Below are 13,681 nucleotides of genomic sequence, written 5' to 3'. Positions count from 1 at the left end.
CAGCCGGGCACTGAAAACAGGGCAGCGTTACAGCGGGGTGGAGAGGGTCCGTGGCATCAGGATTACGTATTCCCAACCCTGAGACATCCCAGGGCATCTTTGTGGCAGGATTTGGCTGCGATGTGGCTGGGTACGGAGCACCGCGGCCACCCAAAGCGGCTGCGTTTCGGCAGTGCTGTGTACACAGAAAAAAGGGTCTCATGTGTGGCTCCCCGCCAGCAGATTCCTGGTGGTCCCCTGAGACTTCGTGTCCACAGAGTTGCTTGCAGGCGAGGGACTGCCCTGTGCAAGGTGTTCTTGGAAAGACGGCTCAACCTAAGAGTAAAAACCAGTTCTGTCAGTGGTGATTAGTTGTAGCTTTGCACCTCGACGGCGTCTTCCACCTGACATTTTCAACACGTGATGGTTATTGATCACTTGAGCCTTGCGAGACCCTCCCAAGCTGGCTGGCATTGCTGCAGCTTCTCATATTTACAGCTGAGAAAACTAAGGCAGGAGCAGGAGAGAGTGACCTGTGAAAGGTCCTTGAGACCATTAGTGGCCCCATTAGGAACAGATCCAGGTCTCCTGGAGCTCAATGTAACCTCCTCCTCCTCCACTGTCCCCAGATGTCCAGGTTTTCAGGCCACTGCAGGCAGGTGCTCGGTTTCACCCACAGGACTCAGCATCTCTCCTTGCCCTGCAAAGCCAGACAGATTTCCCCCTCCTGAACATGTCAAGAGGGCTCCCTCATTTCTTGGGGTTTTCCTGCTTTTATACTGGCAGCAAAGCTTGGGGAATGCCTAGCAAAGGTGGGAGCGTCTTTCACTAAACCACCAGCCTCATGTCCTGCAGGACCCGCTGCTTTTCGCCAGGGGTGTCGCAGCGTGTCCTGCCGGGTTGTCCTGATTTCGGCTGGGATAGAGTTCATTTTCTTTCTAGTAGCTGTTATGTTTTGGATTTAGTGGGAGAAGAATGTTGATAACACACTGATGTTTTCAGTTGTTGCTAAGTAGTGTTTATACTAAGTCAAGGATTTTTCAGCTTCTCATGCCCAGCCAGCAAGAAGGCTGGAGGGGCACAAGAAGTTGGGAGGGGACACAGCCAGGGCAGCTGACCCAAACTGGCCAAAGGGATATTCCATACCATGTGCTGTCATGCCCAGTATATAAACTGGGGGGAGTTGGCAGGGGGTGGTGGATCACTGCTCGGGAACTAGCTGGGCATTGATTGTCAAGTCGTGAGCAATTGCATTGTGCGTTGCGTGGTGCTTAGTCTGCTCTCCCTGGAGTAAAAAATGTGGTAAAGCTCAGCACGGGTAACTTGGCAGGTACCCGTGCTGTGGGAGCAGGTCGAAGGGCTGAACCAGTGCTGCGGTGCCTTGGCAGGGAACCTGCAGCCCTGCGGTGGGGGGCTGCCGGTTAAACCCCATACTGCCTGTTGTGTGCAGACCTCAGGGTGAGAAACAACAAAGGAGAGTCACACTTGTAATCTGTCGGCTGCCCATGCACCCGCCTGTGAGGTCTCATGGGGTCCTGTGCTCGTGCTGGCAGCGAGGGATCCTGGCATATGGCTGTGACACCAGTGCTTCGGCCACTTAGCTTTGCCATGCGGGGCTCCTGCCCTCGATAAACGTGCTCCAGGCATACACCTGCCCCCCGGCTGCCCCCGCGGGCCCGTCTGCCAGGCTGGCTGCCAGCCAGCTCCCGTTTTGGTTGCTCCATTTCACTTGAGCAGAGGTGCCAAGAAGCCCTTTTGCAGAAGCCACCTGAAGAAAAGCCCAGTAAAACAAAAAAGTCCCCATTCCCGCGCCATCCCTGTTCCTGCACCCTCCCTGTTCCCACGCCGTGGTGCCTGCACAGCGCTGCCTGGCATGAACAGCGGCAAGACGGAGACAGCACTGCCCATGCTGAGCTGACTCTTAACGAGACCAGTTTTAATTGCATGTGTGGCCTTGAGAACCAGGGAGACCACTCTGGGTACTGAAATCTATCTAATTTGATTGCTTAAGGAAGACAAGCCTACAGCTGATAACAGCACTTGGGGGACAGGCTGGAGTTCACTCCACGGCTGTGCTTTTGCCTCACGAGCAGGCAGCCCAGGAATGGGCCGATCCTTTTTGCTAATGAATTGGATATTTCCTGATGTAACCTTTGCGACCTCTGAGATACTGGTCAAAACTCCCAACAGCAAATAAAATATTTACTGTTCCCAAATGGGTCCAGACCTGAGCATCAGCCTTAAGATGAGCAGAAGCCAGAGAGCAGCAGAAAAGCAAGTGAGGACTAATGCTGCAGGGCTGTACGGCACTAAGTTTGTAAGACCACTGCTGGTGGCATGGGACCTGACCTCCAGCCTTCAGACAGATAACTTGAGGGCATCAGCCTTCCCTCTGAGCTCAAGGCCAGGCAATGACTGCAGGTTGCCTGCTGTCTGCCCGGCACCACACACACAGGAGCTGCGGATATTCTGGGGCTGCACCAAAAGCTGCTCCGGCCAAGAAGCAAAGCGTCAATAAATAAATATGTGGCCAGAGCAGAGAGCTGGGCTGCGGCCGTTAAATTAGAGCCTCAGGCCTCAGCCTTATTACCATTGAGATCCCTCTGCACCTCTCTGGGAAATAACTGATGGTCTCCTTGCACCCCTGGAGCGGTGTTCTCCTTGCTTTCTTCTGCAGGTTGGCTTTTCTTGCTCCCTCTGCAAGAAGGGGGAGCGGGCAGTGCCTGTCCCTGCACCCACCAACATGCTCTGGGTCACCACAGGCCACCCCCAGCCGGGACCCTACCTTCATCTCTTTTGGATGCCGGTGCTAATGCAGTAACAGGCTTAGCTACAGCCCTTTATGAGCTTCCATCTCAGCAGCAGCGGGAGTAAATATTTTTTATGGTGATGTTTCCAGAGGCTCCACACGGCTGGCGGGGGCTGGAGGTGCTGATCTCGGGGCTGAGGAGGGGGGAAAGGCCATGCCCGGGCAGATGATGGGCAGCTGCCAGAGCAGGACCTGCTTGAGAGAGGCAGGAGGTCAGAGTTCTGCAGGATGCCCAGGATTGGGGAGCCCACAGGGAGCCCTGGGAGTGGGGATGGTACAGACCCACGTCCCCATAGGCTGCAGCATGGTCCAGGCTTGTCTGGCTGGAGCGGACAGGCTCCCCCGGGGCCGTGCTGCAGAGCAGCAGAGCCGGTCATCCGTGCCAGGCTCCCGGGAACGCCTGGCCATGAGGGCAGCCGGCTCTGCTCAGGTTCGCTGCACGACACTTGGCTGGGCTATTTATAGCTCTGCCGAGTCTCTGTTGAGGCAACAGATCTCTGAGTCTTGTGGATCTTTTTTATGAGCATCCCAGACCGTGAGGCGCAGAGCCTCGGTCTTCCCCTTGTTGGACCAGAACGGAGCTGTGGTTTGCATCAAGGCGGCAGTGCCGCGGGCACAGACCCCAGCTACAGCCCCGGTGCAGGCACGGGGACCAGCCCGACTGCACTGGAGAACGCAGCTTCCTTTCTCCCTGGCACTGAGCTGCAGAGGAAGCCCTCCGCTTTTCTCCTCCAAGGAGGTCTGGTATCTGGCAAACATCGAACCAGCCTTGCAGCACTGCTGCTGTGGGTGAGCCAGGCCCGCAGGTCGGGATGCCACCGCCCTTGGCAGAGCCAGGTTGCCTGGCCTGTATTGCTACACCATCCCCTACTAATGAAGGAGCTTCGTTAGTGGGGAGGGATCTGAGCGGTTGTAAGTCAGATCTCTGTTCCTGCTGCCATGAGTTTCTGCTTCATCCTCGTGTGCGGTAAGAGTGACATCCACGAAGTCTGGCTTTACTATACTATTAATCCTGAGCTGAGGCAGGGGCAGATGACAGGGGCTCGGCAGGTTTTAAGGCTAGGGGCAACTGCTGAGCGATGCTCGTCCTGTCTGTCCTGCACAACAGGAGCCCCAGGCTTTCCCACAAGGACTCCCATGCTCTGGACCTCCCGGTATTTTCCCGGTGCAAGCAGGTGCAGAAGCAGCACTTGCCTCCCTCCTGCCCTGCCTGTCCCGGGGACACCCGCGGGCACCTTCAGTCCAGGGCAGGAGGGAGCTGCCCTGGGGACCCAGCTACAAGACGACAAGGTATGAAACGGTGGCCCTGAACCCAAATGGTGACAGGCTCCACAGAGCTGGCTCCAGTGTGGGTGGCTGCTTCTGTAATCCCAGTGTAACCCCATCCCAGTTACGTCCTGCCTCCTTCCCCAAAGCAGTCAGCAGCAAGAGGAGACGGAGAGGCCCCCCTCCTGCTCGGCACAGCCCCGGCCATGGCCGCCACCGGGCGCTGCAGGCTCAGCGCTGCTCTTCGCATGTGAAGGAACATGGCCTCGATGGAAGAAAGTGCTTCAAATGCCACGGAGGGAGTGCGTTCCCGAATCGTGACAAAAAGCATTTATTTATAAATTCCTCGGAGTGCACTATATAAGGCACTTCACAGGGATTAACAGGAAAAGGGCCTGGCGATGAGGAGCAGTTTGCCATCTAAGGCTGTGCTCCTCCTGCCCCATGGCTGCACGCTTCCCCACGGGACGTGTTTCCAAGCCCAGGCGATTTTAAGCCAAAAATCGCAGACTTTGTGCATGTCTGCCATAAGAAACGCAGAGGTCTGGGAACCAAAAGCTGGGCTGGCAGTGCGGCTGCAGCATCACACCAGCTCTGCTTCCATGCTGCACCTCCGCAGTAACATCCCCCATAAGAGATTTTTCTTATTATTTAAATTAAATCCACTTTGCTACAACTTAGCCCATTACTTCTGCTCTGCCCCGCCACGGACATAGCACACTGATGTATTTTGTAGTGCATGTCCATAGCAGACGACTGTGGAAATGTTGCCTTTGTCTCCTCTCCCTGCAGGAATTCCTTCCCTCTGTCCTCCTCCAACGTGTCTCCTGCACCTCTGCTCACCTCCTTGCTCTTCTCCAGACTCCACCATAAGTCACTTTCTTTTGCTGATCATCAATAAAAACAACAGCAGCAGTAAAGCACCTTCTTTTATTAAATCATCCCCTTGCTCTCCCTGCATGTCCCGGGGTATGTGGACATGGCAGTGACACCCGGGCACCCCCAGAGCAGAGCTGCTGCTCCACACGAAGGGGGATTTGGCCACTTCATCGTATCAACACAAACCCTCTCTGTCAGGCACTGCCGGCTGCGGCCAGAGCACAAACATCACAGCCGGCGCGGCTGCGGGTACTCTTCCTCATCTAATGACATCGCAATCACCGATAATCATCCTCCTGTGGCTGAGGCATCGAGCCGGCAGCTCCCGATCTCCTTGCAGAGACGTGCTGCAAAGCAACTGCACAGAAATGAGATGTGAGCGTGAGAGGGAGGCACTGCCAGCAGCTCAACCCTGCGTTCAGCCGGGGGGAAAGCCTTGCAGGGTCTGACCCCTTGCAAAACACATTGTTCTCCCCGGCAAGTGACAGCCCGTCTGCGAGGCACCCATGGGGTGGCAAGCGCTGCCTGGGAGGACGGGTCCGCACACAGCCAGGCACCCCGATAACCTGCCGTCCTGGTACCCACATCATCCTGGGGCAGGATCCAGCCGGCGGTTCCTCCTGGGTGCTCATGTCTCAATACCAAAGCCTGGCACTTGCCTTGGGCGAGGCGGAGAGCCGGATCTGGCCCCTGCATTGCTGCAGTCCCCAGCCACCAGCTTTCTGGCTGCTGGAGCCGGGTCCCTCAATGGCCACAGCCCCCCCTGAGGCTGCCCAACGAGTTATTTTTTACCGGGAGTCAATTGTTTTGGCAAGTGTTTTGCAAACTGCATTACGGAGGGTTTGCTATCAGTCCTGGGCTGCTTTGATCAATCTTGTTTGCGAAGCAGTTTTCAGCGCCCTGGTTGATGTACGTTATTATCTCCCTGAATCCCTGCTATAGAACCTGAATAAATCCCGTGGAAAACCAAAATGCCCTATAAAAGGAAATGCTCTATAAAACTCCAGCGGGGAGCTGCCACCGCTGATGCTGAGGGTTTGATCACTGTAAGCAGTCCGTTAACGTCAATATCAGACCCTAAGTCCCCCACTTTATTGTTCGCAAATTTGGGACAATAAAGCATTTTCACTACCTGCCATCCTCTTCACTGCACAGATCCAGTCTGGGAACATTTCTGTCTCCCGTGGGTTTCTCTCACATCCCCCAGGGAATGCGAACCAGGTTTTCTCTGTGCCTGGTGCTCTGAGCACCTCGTCCCCATGTCTGATCTGCAAAGGCTTGCAGTCCAGAGTGAGACTGGAGTGCATGAATACCAGACCTAGGACTGTCCCCCAGGTTCCCAAGCCGGGAAAGGGGTCACTACCTGTTATTGCTGCCAGGAGCAGTGGGGTAGCAGGCGTAGGGGATCAAGGTGTTTCTGCCCAAGGAGAAATGCTCCTTCATCAGAAGAACCACCCAGGCCTGGGCCACACACTTCCCATCAGCATCACGCACCGGGGCTCTGAAACCCCCAAACACGGCCTCCAGCCATGCAATGCCCTATTCCCAAAGCCAACACGGCCCTTATGTGGCTCCGACGTGCGGGGAGTTATTGCTTCTTGTCTTCCCGGGGTCTGTCCTGGAGTAGAGGCAGCTGCAGCGTGGCACCACGGCAGGGCAGCCTGGGCTTATCTCCAAGGCAAACAGGCTTAAAAATGTGACAAGCTATAGATGGCTTTTTGTCTAAACATTGCTTTCCACGAGGTAGTGCGTTCCTTGCCATCCCGCAAGCGTGATAGAAAAAACTAATACTAAACGACTTGTGAGCCTTATTAATATGTATTCAGGTCATCTGCTCTCTGCAAGTTTTTGCAGGTGACTTGTGGTGTGCAGTTCATGCAGGATCCATAAATAAAAATACTTCTCTGGAATCTCAGCAGGGTCATATTAGCACAGGAACACAACAACTGCCTTTGTGCATGTGGAGGGATGAGGGGTGACGCAGCTCGGCCGGGCTGAGCCATCCAGCTCTCTGCTTGCTGCTCCCAGCACCCCAGCCCAGGTTCCCAGACCAGCTGGATGCACCGAGAGCTGGGAACTCCTTTTAATCCCATCTCTCCCAAAGTGAAGAACTGGTTTAGAGACAACATGAACACCAAAGGAAAAGTCATATCAAAGCCACATGCTGTGTGACCATGCCTTGCGGCTTTGCTCCTGCAGCGAGCTTTGCAGGGGTCCCAGTCTGACCGTGAGGCAGAGGGTTTTGGGACACAGACTCAGTGTGCTTGCAGGGCCAGGTCAAGGACGAATGCTAATTTTACTTTTTCCCTTGAGTTTCTCCATTTTTTCTTTTCTGTCCTGCCTCTTACTTGGGCTGGGTGCTCCAGCACAAGCCCTAAACCCAATGTGGTTTATCTGCAAGGGGCCCTGCCTGCACATCAAAGGCTTCCTAAATTTTTAAGGCTGAAAGGGCTGTTGTGATCATCTACCCCACCCTCCTGTGAGCCACAGCACTCGCCAGAGTTGGTTTTTTGTGGTTGAGCAGAGCACTGCACTGCCCTCAGATGAGCTCAGGGGTGCCCAAGGCATGCCAGGTTGCTTTGGGCTGGCTGCAGGATGGGGGTTTCCTCCTGCACCGCTGCAGCACATCCACAGCAGCCGTGTCTCCGTGCCGCTGTCTGCGTTTCCTCCGCCCTGCCGTGTTCCTTCCTTCCCTTCTGCGGGTCAGCCATGGGCTGCAGTCCCCAGGGTTGTCCCTGCTCCGGGAACATGCTGGGCACTCGGGGGTGAACCAACTGGGAAATCACGTGTAAATCAGTTGGTGCTCATGCATGAAATAATTGAGCAGTCATGCACACACTAATTGGGCATTCATATGCAAAATAACTGGGCACTCATGCATGAACTACTTGGGTGCTCATGCATGCACTAATTGGGGGCTCATGTGTACAGTAATTAGGCATTCATGCATGCACTAACTGGGCATTCATGCATGGACTAATCCTGCACTCATGTGTGAACTAATTGTGAATCTGTGTGCAGGTTCCCTGGGTGCTCATGCAGGATCTTTTCGGTTGCTCATGCATGCACTGGTCGGGCACTCATGCACCTCCCGGGCACTCATGCACCTCCCAGGCACTCATGCATGAATTAATTGGGTGCTGATGCATGAACTCGTTGGGTGCTCAAATGTAAATTAACCAGGCACTTGTGCATTCACTGATTAGGCACTTATGCATGAATTAATTAGGCACTCATGCATGACCCGACTGGATGCTCATGCAGGTACAAGCAGAGCCCGGCAGAGCGGCAGCCCCGCAGAGGGCAGGGAAACCTGCCAGCACCAAGCACCGGATGGTGCAGCACCAAAAATACCCGCTGGTTCCCCCAGCACCCATGAGCTGGTGGTTTTGTCTCCCCAGCAGCCTTGCTGCCACACACGAGCCGATCTCACACCTTCCCCCGAGCTCCCCAGGGTGTAGGAAGCAGCTACTGCCATACAGACAACTTAAACTCTGTTCTGTCACAGCATAAATATGAGAAGCTCCAAAAGCAGGAGACAAGGTCTCCACTGTGTAAAATGATTTAGGTCAGTCTCACTTCTGCAGTGATTTATTTGAGCTCTAGCAGTTCCTGGCCTGAGTGAGGGAAAAAAATGAGGAAAAAAAATAGAATCCCCCGTATTTACACTATTTTTCTGTAATGTTTACGTTGTGGAAGTTACAGCATCATCTGCCAGCACCATTTTAATCCAGGCCTGCAGACATTTCCACTACACACTCACATTTCTTGGGGTTCAGACTGTGGTGGAGCAACTTGCTAAGCACAAAATCTCCGCCTGCAAAAGCTTTCGAGTGGTTGTTTCTCACTGGAAAGCACGTCCCTTGATCACTACCGAGGCTTTACCAGAAATGATCTTCCATTCCTGCAATTGAAAAAACGGCCATTGCAAGTGGACTCAGAAGCAAAGCAGCCAGAAACAACCCGCTGCGGGTGCAACTCTGCAAACTCACAGCTGGCAAATGGGCGGTGGTGGGAGCCCAGCACCGGGCAGCGCGTCCCGTGCCGGAGCCAGCACCAGCCCGGCAAAACAAGACCAGAAATGAGGGGCTCCGCAGATGGGCGCTGGAGGTCATGCCTAGCTAAGTAGCTATGTATATAAGTGTATATATTTTATATACCAGGCAGATATTCAGGGGCTCGCTGTGACACAGGTGCCTGGGCCAGGAGCCCAGCGGGCTGGCGTCAGGAAAGTACCAGCCAAACCCCCCTTCCCTGCCCTCCTCGCCAGCCTGGTCAGTCATCTATTAATGCTCTCACTGGACTCTATGGAAGGAGCTGCAACAGTTGATCCAATCAATAAATATACATTTTCTACATCCCTTAAGTCTGTAATCTCTCTCTGTATATAAGAGGCCACAAGGGATTTTGTTTTAATTAGAGGAATGCTTAAGGCTACTCTGCCTACTGCTTAATCTGCCCTGGAAATAAAGCGGGGAAAAGGTTCTCGCCAGCAACGACCCAAGGGCTCAGCAACAGCTTGAGGGCAGGACCAGGGAAACAGAGCAGAGCACAGCCCGTATCCACCTCCCTCTGGCACCTTCAGCACGAGTCGGGAAAATAAGTGATGCTAAACCGGAGCGGCTCTGACCCCACCACCCTTTGGACTCGGCTCATCTCCTGCCACAAGCGTGATGGTACGGAAAGTGGCAGTGCCTTCTCTAGGCACGAGGGATTTATTTATAAACAGTCGGCTGAAACCCTGCTTGCATCTCCAGCCTAAGTGCAAGGTGGTTCTTCTGTTGGGATGTAGGGAATATTCCCATTTTCCTGCAGTGATGTGGCTCTTCCTCCTGGAAGCAATGCCCTGCGTAAGAAGGGTTGAGTACCTGAACATCACCCACCACAATAGATCCACGTTGGGGAGATATCCTTAAACAGCCACAGCACCTACCCAAAAAAGCACAGAGCTCCAGTGCCGGCTGTGTGTTGTACGGAGGCAGGAAGAAGACTCAGCTTTTGGTATTTTATTGCTTATGAAATCTCGTGGTGTCCTTCCAGCACACAACCCGGGCCCCGGGGAAGCCCCCCGCAGCAGGACAGCCCCCAGGAGCAGCCTGGTGCAGGCTGGCCTCAGAGCCAGGGGTGCATGTCCAGGCATTGCTGCGCTGGGGTTTCCTCTCAGCTCCTCTCCTGCACCCAGCAGAACATGCCCAGTCTTGATTTATCGAGATGTAACTCATGCCTGGGGCTGGAAGTGCACCCCATCCCTTGCCCAGCACCCCCCAGAGTGGAAATTACTGGGCAGGGTCCAGCCACATCCCCGGTCTGAGGAGTGCTAGTTGATCATGGTGATACGGGGAGGTGTCAGGAATGCATTTCATGGCAAGGAAAGAGCAGAGGTTTCTAGTGAACAAAATATACATTGCCAAAGTTTGCAAAGGTGGTGGTTTTTTTAAGGGAATGTAACAGCTGCTTAGGTCTCACAGCAAGCAAATACCCGTGGGAGGAGAGCAAACCTCTGCACAGACGGCATGCGTCCTCAGAAACAGCCCTCGGTGGCCTCAGGTGGCTCTGCCTCCATGCTGGGCTCCACGCAAGCCCGTGTGTCAGCCACCATCGAACATGTCTGTCTTTGCCGTGGAGCACCAAGAAGACAGCAGGTTTCCCCGGGTTCCCGTGGCGCTGCCAGAGCTGCAGCCAAACGCGTGCCCTCGGTGTAAACCACCAATGCAGGTGTCTGGAAGGTGCATTCCCAGTTCAGCCCAGTCCCACCGGTGCTCAGGGGGCACTTTGGCCCCAGTCCATCACAACGCTCAGCTTGTGTTTAACTCCAAACAGGGAAGCAATCGGTTAGGGAGCAAAGCTGCTCTCTGCCCAGGAGGATGCGGAGGAATAAAAAGGGGAATAATAAAGAAAAAAAAAAAGCCCTCGAGGAAAAAAAATACTCACTGACGTCTTTGATGCTCTCGAAGCAAACAAAAGTATATGGAGGCACTGCTTTATGTTTGCCCCTAGGACCAGCAGCACACATTTATTGTTCTTTCTTCCTCCGCTGTTAACAGCAAAAAAGCCTCGCAGGGGATGGCCCTGGGCAGAGCGAGCTGCGGCCACATGGGCCATAATGGAAATCTGACGGACCCTCAAGCAGCGTGTGTGTGTGTGCAGCCCGGCGATCCATCACTGCCGCTTCAAACAGCAAGCAGATTCCAGCTGCAGCTCCCTGCGCAGGGAACGAGGGGAGGGGGTGCCGGGAGACCCCGGCCGGTGCTTCGTGCCTGGGATCGTGTCCATGGAGAGCACCCATGGTAGGTGGTGGCAGCCCCGGGGGCCAGCAAAGTCCCTCCCAAAGGCAACGCTAACGCTTGCGGGGCTTGAAAGCGGCCTGCCGTATGAGGAGAAACGAGGGCTGGCGCAGGAAAGAGCTCAGCGCGACGTCTCTCACTGGTTTGCTCTGCAAAGGCTTCGCCCCGTTGTGTCCCACCTCCCCGCCGGCTGCTTTCTCAGTTCACAGCAGCGCTGCAGAGGATAAACTCAGCAAATCCAGTTCCCATTTGCAAAACACCCACCGTGTCTCTTTAATCACAAAGTGGTGCACGTCTAATGAAAACCTCTGTTATGGAAAGGCAAATGAAGCACACGGTAAGGTCCTCCGATACACCACAACATTATCCAAAGCGTTGGGTTTACAGTTAACTGGTTCCCATGGAGCTTTTACTGGTGCTGCGGCTCCCAGCCCTCGCCAGCCCAGCTCTCCCAGACCTCCGTGTCCCATGAAGCTCACTGCTCCTTTGATCCTTTCTTTCTCATGTGTGGTATTTCAGAGTGTAAAAATGTTCATATGCTTCCTGGGAAACTAACAAAATTATTTCCAGTGTTCATGCTTGGGTGCTGCCTCTAAATTACAATGATCTGCTATTCTTATTTACTATCCTCAAGCAACTGAACCCAAAAGGCGTATTAGGAAAAAGAAAAAAATTAGGTTTCTTCTTTGCATTTCACATTTTAGTTGGGCTATCGTGGTACCAGTAAGCCCGATACCATATAAGAAATTAAAATTGTCTCCTTTTTGCTTTGCACTGCACAGCAGAGTGAAGGACAGCCACTGCCAGCAGAAGATGGCCAGAGTGTTTCCACTCCTAATTTCTGACTACATATTTTAACTTGCTCATTTCAAAGCAGTTGATTTTGCACCTTTCACCTTCTTTAAGAATGACTGGGGTATGAACTTAGGGGTATTAGGTTACCTAAATGGGGAAGGTCTGGATAATAAAATGCTGTGAAACAGGATTTCCAGTGGGAACAGAAACGGGCCTTTTCGCAGTACCTTTTAGCCAGGGTGCTGGGCTCGGCAAACAGCTCAGGAACTTGGCAACTGCTCCCACCCCGGGCCTTTGGTAAACAACTAGTTTATTTTTCCTCGTTTGTTTGCCTTTCATTGAGCTCATTTCAGACAGGCTCGGTGTCACTCTTACCTTGGTCTGCGTGATTTTTTGTGTTCAAACGGTTATCGCAATCCCTCGCCTTTCTCAAGTGTTTACATAAAGTTACACATGTCAATGAAACAGCTTCTAAAACTTTATTTGTATTTTAAAATATTCTGCTTGAAACAAATTTAAATGCATTTCTCACTCATTCTATTTCCTTGTATCAAAAAAATCAGCAAATCCACATTGATGCCACGGGGGCTGCATCCCGTCGTCTCTTCAGAGGGAGGACGTCGGCAGCGCTGCCAGCAGCTCTCTGATAGAAAGCTAATGGAAAACCTCCTTTTAAAAACCACTGAGGCCTAGCAAATTGGGGTTATTTCTGGAGAACAAAAAGATTCAGCTCTACCCACGCTCCTGAGGCTCGGCGGCATGGCCACCACAACGTCTAAATGCAGAGCTCTCGCTGCCCGTAGCAGGGCAGCTGACGGCTGTGCCACGGCACTGCCCTTTCCTGGTGGGGAGGGTGGCAGATGCCACAGACCAAAAAAGAAGCTATCGATACCTCTAATGGACACGTACAAAATGATGCCTGTTTAATAAATAACTCTCGCTGCAAGGGCTGGCTCACTTGGCGTTACCTCCCCGGTGTTTTGTCACCACTGACTGTTTCAGTTCCCTGTACCAGGACCGCATTGCTCGCTCTGAGTCGAAGCACAAGCGGTGGGAAAGGAGGTGCTGAGCAGGGTCGGCGAGCTCCCGGCGCTGGTGCCGTGCCACCGGCGTGTGCTACGGCAGAGGGTCCTCGGCAGATCCCAGCACAGACAGCTCAGCCGGCTGTATGCTGCGCGACTGGGGTGTGGGAAAGTGTCGAGGGGAAAGGAGGCAACTCCGGGAAATGCACAGAGAAATAAAAATAGCAAAAGAAAAAGGAGTGAAGGAGCAGTTGCAGGGGGAGCCCTCGCCGGCCAGTCTCTGCCTAACCACAAGGATCTTTCTGAAATGAGCAACCCAAACGGATACACTCCTTTTCGCTTACTTACTCCTTATCAGGAATAAACCTTAGCAGGTTTATTTTCATTAACAGTTTGCATTCATTTTCCTCTGTCCATGTCAGGCTTTGGAGGATGTCGCTAGGCGGGGAGAAGGAAGAGCAATGAAACCGGCTGCTGCAATATTCAGTGACAGCAGGAGGCAGGGAGCAATGGGGAGTGGGCAGAAGGAGCCTGCAGAGCCTTGTATGAACATAAATGTTTTCCCAAGGAAAGAAATCAATTAAAACAGGTTTGGGGGGCTCATTTAAACTTTTCAGTCTGTGCTAACAGCTGCCTCTCCCCCTCTC

Source organism: Haliaeetus albicilla, chromosome 9 (genome assembly GCF_947461875.1).
Source record: "Haliaeetus albicilla chromosome 9, bHalAlb1.1, whole genome shotgun sequence".
Classification (NCBI taxonomy): domain Eukaryota; kingdom Metazoa; phylum Chordata; class Aves; order Accipitriformes; family Accipitridae; genus Haliaeetus; species Haliaeetus albicilla.
Note: the sequence above shows the minus strand (reverse complement) of the source record.